Source organism: Cibotium barometz, chromosome 34 (genome assembly GCF_041138505.1).
Source record: "Cibotium barometz isolate CiBa-2024 chromosome 34, ASM4113850v1, whole genome shotgun sequence".
Classification (NCBI taxonomy): Eukaryota; Viridiplantae; Streptophyta; class Polypodiopsida; order Cyatheales; family Cibotiaceae; genus Cibotium; species Cibotium barometz.
This window is the reverse complement of record NC_141079.1, coordinates 4,892,208-4,900,486: the sequence shown is the minus strand read 5'-3', so window position 1 is coordinate 4,900,486 and position 8,279 is coordinate 4,892,208.

Below are 8,279 nucleotides of genomic sequence, written 5' to 3'. Positions count from 1 at the left end.
CATTCTTCAAGATCATCAGGATTCATTCCAGGATGAGAGGCTTTGGTCGGAGTGGCTCCTTCTTTAAGTGGTAGCTCCACTTCAAATTTTGATTTCTCCCATATGACAAGGGGATCTTTAGAGCAAAGGGTTAGATACTTTTTATGCATAGCATCGATTTCTGCAGCATACCTTTGCCTTTCAGTGTTGAAGAACACCTCTATAGAATACTCTTTGTTTTTGGTAGCTTGGCTACCTTCTTGATAGGGCTTCTTGTAAGGGCGGCTACTCCTTCTATCTTCAGATCTTCATAATGTCCCTTTTTAATCTTGATTCTGAAGATATTCCTTTCGGGATATACTGCATACATTTCAAAGGTGTGCAGAAAGTCAATGCCAATTAGGATATCGCAGTCATGCTTCTCATGGACATAGAATATGATGGGAACTACTAGATTGTTGATCAGGATGTCCGTGAGACAAATGTCTCTGTGATTAGCCCTTTAGTGCCATTTGCATAAGTGACATCTATTCTGCAGTTGTTCATCCTTTTGGGTTGAATGAGCCAAGGCTTGATTAGGCTTATTGTGGCACCAGTGTTGATGAACATGTCGAGGGGGAGGAAAGCAGATTGATTGTTGGCGATCTCTGTTCTGATCCTTGTTCCCATAATTATTTGATTTCGAGAGAGCTGACCATCTTGATACTAGATTCGAAGGAATCGGCCAGTGCTTCTCTGCATTGAATTTATAGTAGCTTCATTTTGGCCAAGAGCTCACCATTCTTTTCAAGTAGACAGTCGAGATCTTCTTGCTGTCTGGCAAGTGCCTTTTTGTACTTTTCAAGTTCTTCTTTCAGCTGCATATTATCCTGGGCAGATGATTGATTATCCATTATGGCCTAGCTATAGTAGTAGGTCACTTATCTTAGTTCTTCTGATTGTTTAGCCAACTTTGCTTTGAGTTTTGTCACTTCTTCCATGTTGCTCTAGAATTTCCCTTTTGCCTTGACTGGCAGTCTAGGTGGGGATTCATCTTTGCTCCAAGAAAATCCTTTGGTTATTTCTGCTACTTGCTGTAGGGTGAGATGATTCTTCTTCTTTTTAGAACATTCCTCTTATTGTCGCACTAGTTCTTCAAGCTGTTTGTACTGCTATTTTGAAGATCGATTGTTGTAGAGGAATTCTTCTTCTTCATTGTAATTGGGTGTTCCCAGTGGTGGCGGTTATTATTATTTCTACCATGCTTGCGCTGAAGGTGTCCACAGTTGCTTCCCCTGCTGGTAATCCTTTTGCTTCCAATGTCCACTAGTGCTTCCCTGTTGATGCTCTATTTGCTTCCATTTTTGCTTTTCAGAACCAGGAAACTGAGGTTTAGTTCTGAAAGCGTTGATTCTAACAGACTTCACTAGTTCTTCTCCGAAGTCAGAGGAGGATTCTTCTTCTGTAGACGGTGATGGAGAAATTGGTTCTTCTTCTGAGCCTGAGAAGTCCTTGAGGACATCCACGAAGATATCTTTAGCAAGTTTTGAATCTGTTTGAATTAATTCATACTCTGCATTTTCTGCAAGGAGAGCCTTTACCTTCCTTTTACTTGCCTTAGGGTAATCTTTGGCATAGTGGCCTTTCTTGCCATAGAGAAAGCATGCATCACCTATATTTAGTTGTTTCTTTCTGAATGGTTTTCTTTTGAAAAACTTTTTGTGTCCTTTGGAGGCTTTGTGTTTTGCCTTGTATGACATCTTACAAGAGTAATTTTCCATTCCAAGCTTGCATCCATAATTTCTGGATTCATTCCAAGTATCACAAAGCTTTACTAGAAGGTTTTCTCTTTCATTATATCTCTTCATCATTTTTGATGCCCTTTTATCTTTGCACATTTGTTGGAGAGAGTGAGGAGGATGTGCCTATGCACTTCTCCAAGTGTCATGTTCTGAAGCTGCTCAAGACCTCTGTTACCTGCTTCATCTTCTGTGGTTTGAAGATTTTTTACAACCTTTTTTGATAACTCCTTTGGATAAGAGCTTATTTAGAAGTGCTTGGCTGAGGGATCATTCCATGATAGCTACCCTTGGTAGATCAAGTGTTGAATATTATCCCCAATATTCGTTGATTCTTGTTAGATCACAGCACTTCATCCTCCAAAACTGATTTTTATAATGTTCCTTCTCATCAACTCCTTCTCCAAAAAATTTCATGAGTAGAAGATTTTCAAGAGAGGCTATCCCTTTTTGCATCTCTATGGTTTGTATTTCTATAGGAAGCCAATACCACCATGTTCTCAAATTTCCTTCAAAGAAGGTGAGTAAGGTGAGCATCACCTGATTTGGATCTTTATGATCGATGGAGGTTTTTCTCAAGAAGTATTCAGTCATTCTGTCAACAAGGACTGCTCTGTTGTTGCTTTGTAAGGCCATCTAGGTTTATTGATTGTAGTTCTCCTTTGTTTAGTAGCTTCGCTGATGGCTCTCCTTTCTTGAAGGGAACTACTTCCATATTGACCTTTCCATTGTTGCTTCTGATGAGCTCAGCTTTTGCAAGCCGTCCGTTGTAATCAAAGTCCCTTTTCAGAGTCATCGACTTTCTCTTCCTAGCTGAATGTGAAGGATCTTCCTTCTCCCATATCTTCATCTTCTATTACCCATGCAACTAGGAAAATAGGTTGGTTCGGGAGCTCTTCTTGTGATATTATTTATGTCTTCTTCAGGGAGCTTTCTATCATTTGTGCCTTCATGAGAGATGCATTCTCTCCATCCAATATCAGCTTCTAAGAAATTGATGGAAGAAGGGGCTTCCACACATTCTGGGGCTTCTTCATCATCTGAATTTGCAGACAATTCTTTAACTATTTCAAAGTTAGTCTTTGGATTCAAACCTGATATCATGGCCTCGTCGGCCTCTTTTGATCCTATTGTCATCAATACTTATTGCTTTCCTTGATTATCAGAGCTTGTTAATCTCTCTTAAGTGTTCTTATTATAGTCTCTGGTATTGATCACCATTCACCCATTTGTATTGGAGTAATAGAGTATCTGTCTCGCAGTCTAAGGTGCTACTTTTCTTGAAGCTTATTCCATCGCCGTTAAGCCGCTAAGCACAGCCAGGGGGTATCGCGTCAAACGTTAAGGCATTCAGACCTAAAGTTAGGCATTGCAAGAAGTTTACACGCAAAATGATCGAACACAGCAAACTCCTCTCTTACCTTGATCAATGGCAATGTTATCTCTCACCAAGTCTATCTCTAAGAGGTTTAGAATCGAGTCAAGCAATATGGTTACCTCTTCTTCAGTTTCTGTCTTAGATGATGCTACTACCTATCCTAAGTGGAGCATTCTCGAGATTCACCTAGAAGCCTCTTGTATGATCTAGATAGAAAGTTCAAACTCAAGTCTTCTACTAAATTCTCTATTTCTGAATCTACTGTTAACATAGGGTTTGGCTCTAACAAAACCCATTACTTCTACCCATTAGATAGAGAAGATGATCTTCGGAATGCCTTAGAACTAGGATACAACTATGTACATCTAGGCATCATCTGTATAGGCACCATTCCACACTATATAGAAAGGGTATGCCCGTTAGGCTTCTAGTTTCTCTTATGGACACAAGAGTTAAAGATGTGTAGAATTCTATAATTGCTGCTTGGGACACTCCCCTCTCTCAACAAGGACCCTCATTCTCTACATTCTGTCTAGACTAGCTTCTATCCCTGAAAGATCCTTACTATCTTAAAGCCCTTGCAATCATGGTAACCCTCGACACAGAAGACTTCATGAATTCCACAGAAACTATGTCTGTGCAGTGGAGAATGTGCAGCAGATATGTAAATACTAGAATGCCTCTGCTAAAGCATATAGCAGAGAAGGAGAAGAAGAAGATTGGATACTTGAACACTCGTCGAGATGTAGATCAAAGCATGACAGTGTTCATGAAGCTGGACGAAAGATATAGCAGTATTATGTCCATGGTCACAAGGTGGTCAGATCTGAAGATTCCAAAGGAATGGACCTTCGACACAAAGAAGCTACCCAAAGAACTCCCCTATCTAGTAAGGTTGTAGATAAGAGGAGAAGTCCCTGAAGCTTCAACCAGTAAGTCTCTTTGTGTATCTACAAATGTCAGACCCAGGTTGAAAGAAGAAAAGCTGAAGCAGCTTGAAGATTTGTCCCAAAAACTTGGAACAATGAGGCTTGATCTTTGTGATCACTCAGAAAACATCACCAATGGAGATACAGAGCTTTGCAGAGCTTGTGGATGCATGGTGGTTAGAGAAAAAGGTAGAGTATCTATGATGAGTACACCTGGTAGACAACAAAGGGACACCGAGAATCTATTCCCTAGCTCAGATGTCACGATAGTCACTGACCAAGAAGGCATGAAGCAAGGATACCTATGGGTATATGCACCATATGGAGACCAACCAGCTGATCAAGCAGTAAACATAGGTCTCTCTATTTCAAACTGGCACTCCAAGGCTCTTTTTGCAATAAATGAAAGGGTAATATAGAACAGAAAAGCTATCATGCAAGCAAATGAAAGACTCAGCCAAATCGAGTCAAAAATACTTTTCAATCACATCAAAGTGAAGAATTCACTTGCAGAAAACCTGGAAAGGTTGAACAAGATTCTTAAAGAGAAACATCCTTAGCAAACATACGAGCCATCTTCGCCAACCCACAAATCCTTTCTCACTGTAGAAATGGTGGCGGCAATACAACCCTACAGAGAAGATGACATTCGGCAACAAAAGGCTAGCACCAAAGCTGCAGAAGAAAAATGGGAGAATGTCATGGATATGTTCCAAAAGATGAAGCTTTCCAGAAGGATCAACGAGCCCCAAAAGACCAACGAGGCCATGATATCAGGTTTGAATCCAAAGCCTGACTTTGAAATAGTTGAAGAATTGTATGTAGATTCACATGATGAAGAAGCCCGAGAATGTGTGGAAGAGCAGACACAAAATCCGCAACATACATGTTGCAAGAAGCCCCTTCTTCCATCAATTTCTCACAAGCTGATATTGGATGGAGAGAATGCATCTCTCATGAAGGCACAAATGATAGAAAGCTCCCTGAAGAAGACATAAATAATATCACAAGAAGAGCTCCCTATATCCGAAATAACCAACCTATTCTCCCAGTTGCATGGGTAATAGAAGATGAAGATATGGGAGAAGGAAGATCCTTCACATTCAGCTAGGAAGAGAAAGTTGATGACTCTCAAAGGGTCTTTGATTACAACAGATGGCTTGCAAAAGCTGAGCTCATCAGAAGTAACAATGGAAAGGTCAATATGGAAGTACTTACCTTGGAGAAAGGAGAGCCATCAATAGCAAAGCTACTAAACAAAAGAGAACTACAATCAATAAACCTAGATGGCCTTACAAAGCAACAAGCCAGATCAGTCCTTGATAGAATGACTGCATACTTCTTCAGAAAAACCTCCATCGATCATAAAGATCCAAATCAGGTGATGTTCACCTTACTCACCTTCTTTGAAGGAAATTTGAGAACATGGTGGTATTGGCTTCCTATAGAAACACAAACCATAGAGATGGGCAAAGGACAGCCTCTCTTGAAAAGCTTCTACTCATGAAATTTTTTGGAGAAGCAATTGATGAGGAGGAACATTATAAAAATCAGTTCTGGTGCTGTGATCTAACAAGAATCAACAAATATTGGAGAAGCAATTGATGAGAAGGAACATTATAAAAATCAATTCTGGTGCTGTGATCTAACAAGAATCAACAAATATTGGGATAATATTCAACACTTGATCTACCAAGGGCAGCTATGGAATGATCCCTCAGCCAAGCACTTCTACATAAGCTCTAATCCAAAGGAGTTATCAGAAAAGTTTGTAAAAAATCTTCAAACCACAGAAGATGAAGCAGGTAACAGAGGTCTTGAGCAGCTTCAGAACATGACATTTGGAGAAGTGCATAGGCACATCCTCCTTACTCTCCAACTAATGTGCAGAGATAAAAGGGCATCAAAAATGATGAAGAGCTACAATGAAAGAGCAAACCTTCTAGTAAAGCTTTGTGATACTTGAAATGAATCCAGAAATTATGGATGCAAGCTTGGAACGGAAAATTGCTCTTGTAAGAAGTTAGACAAGGCAAAACACAAAGCCTCCAAAGGACACAAAAGTTTTTTCAAAAGAAAACCATTCAGAAAATTCTTGAGAAAGAAAGCAGTAAATACAGGTGATGCATGCTTTCTCTGTGGCAAGAAAGGCCACTATGCCAATGATTTCCCTAAGGTATGTAAAAGGAAGGTAAAGGCTTCCCTCTTGAAAATGCAGAGTATTAATTGATTCAAACAGATTCAGAACTTGCTCAAGATATCTCCGTGGACGTCCTCAAGGACTTCTTAGGCTCAGAAGAAGAACCAAGTCCTCCACCATCATCTATAGAAGAAGAATCCTCCTCCAACTTTGGAGAAGAACTAGTGAAGTCTATTAGAATCAACTCTTTCAGAACTAAACCTCAGTTTCCTAGCTCTGAAAAGCAAAAATGGAAGAAAATCGAGCATCAACAAGGTGGACATTGGAAGCAAAAGGAGTACTAGCAGGGAAGCACTGGTGGACACCCCTAGTGCAAGCATGGTGGAAATAATAATAACTGCCATTGGAAAACACCCGACCACAATGAAGAAGAAGAATTCCTCTACAACAACTGATCTTCAAAATAGCAGTACAAACAGCTTGAATAACTACTGTGACAATAAGATGACTCAGAGGAAGAGGAACGTTCTAAAAAGAAGAAGAATCATCTCACCGTATATAGTAAGTATAAGCAGAAATAACCAAAGGATTTTCTTGGAGCAGAGATGAGTCCCCACCCAGACTACGAGTCAAGGCAAAGGGGAAATTCTAGAGCAACACGGAAGAAGTGACAAAACTCAAAGCAGAATTGGGTGAACAATCAAAAGAACTAAGACAAGTGACCTACTACTACAACTAGGCCATAATGGATAATCAATCATCTGCCTAGGACAATATGCAGCTGAAAGAAGAACTTAAAAAGTACAAAAAGGCACTTGCTAGATAGCAAGAAGATCTCGACTGTCTACTAGAAAAGAATGGTAAGCTCTTGGCTAACTCCTGGCTAACTCCTCGCTAAAATGGAGCTACTACAAATTCAATGCACAGAAGCACTCGCCGATTCCTTTGAATCCAGTATCAAGATGGTCAGTAGCTCTCTCGATCAAATAATTCTAGGAACAAGGATCAGAACACAGAGATCACTAATAATCAATCTGCTTTCCTCCCCCTCGACATGTTCATCGTCGAAACTCATGCCACAATAAGCCTAATCAATTCAACCCAAAAGGATGAACAAATCCAGAATAGATGTCACTTATGCAAATGGCACTAAAGGGCTAATCACAGAGACATTTGTCATCACGGACATCCTGATCAACAATCTAGCAGTTCTCATCAGATTGTATGTCCACCATGAGAAGCATGACTACGATATCCTAATTGGCATGACTTTCTGCACGCCTTCGAAATGTATGCAGTATATCCCGAAAGGAATATCTTCAGAATCAAGATTAAAACGGGACATTATGAAGATCTGAAGATAAAAGGAGTAGCTACCCTTACAAGCAGCCCTATCAAGAAGGTAGTTGAGCTACCAAACAAAGAGGATTCTACAGAGGCATTCTTCAACACTGAAAGGCAAAGGTATGCTGCAGAAAGCGATGCTATGCATAAAAAGTATCTAACCCTTTGCTCCAAAGATCCCCTTGCTAGATGGGAGAAATCAAAATTTGAAGTTGAGCTACCACTTAAAGAAGGAGCCACTCTGACCAAAGCCTCTCATCCTGGAATGAATCCTGATGATCTTGAAGAATGCAAGAACCTTATCCAAGAAATGCTAGCCAAAGGATTAATCAAAGAAGTAGATTCTGACTGGTCCTCTCCTACTTTCTTCGTCAACAATCATAATGAAATCAAAAGAGGGAAAAAGAGAATGGTGATAGACTACAGGAAGCTGAACGAGCATCTGACAGATAAAAGGTATCCTATCCCCCAAAAAGGATGATTTGAGCAGGTCAATCTCTACTGCTAAATGGTTCTTGCAAACTGGACATGAAGTCTGGTTTTCATCAAATTCGGATTGTCGAGAAAGACAAACACAAAAATGGCCTTGGTAGTCCCACAAGGACAATTTCAATGGAAAGTGATGCCATTTGGATTAAAGAATGCACCCTCAGAATTCCAAAGATGCATCGACTCGATCTTCAGGCAATTCAAGAAATTTGCATCTCCTTACATTGATGACATTTTAATTT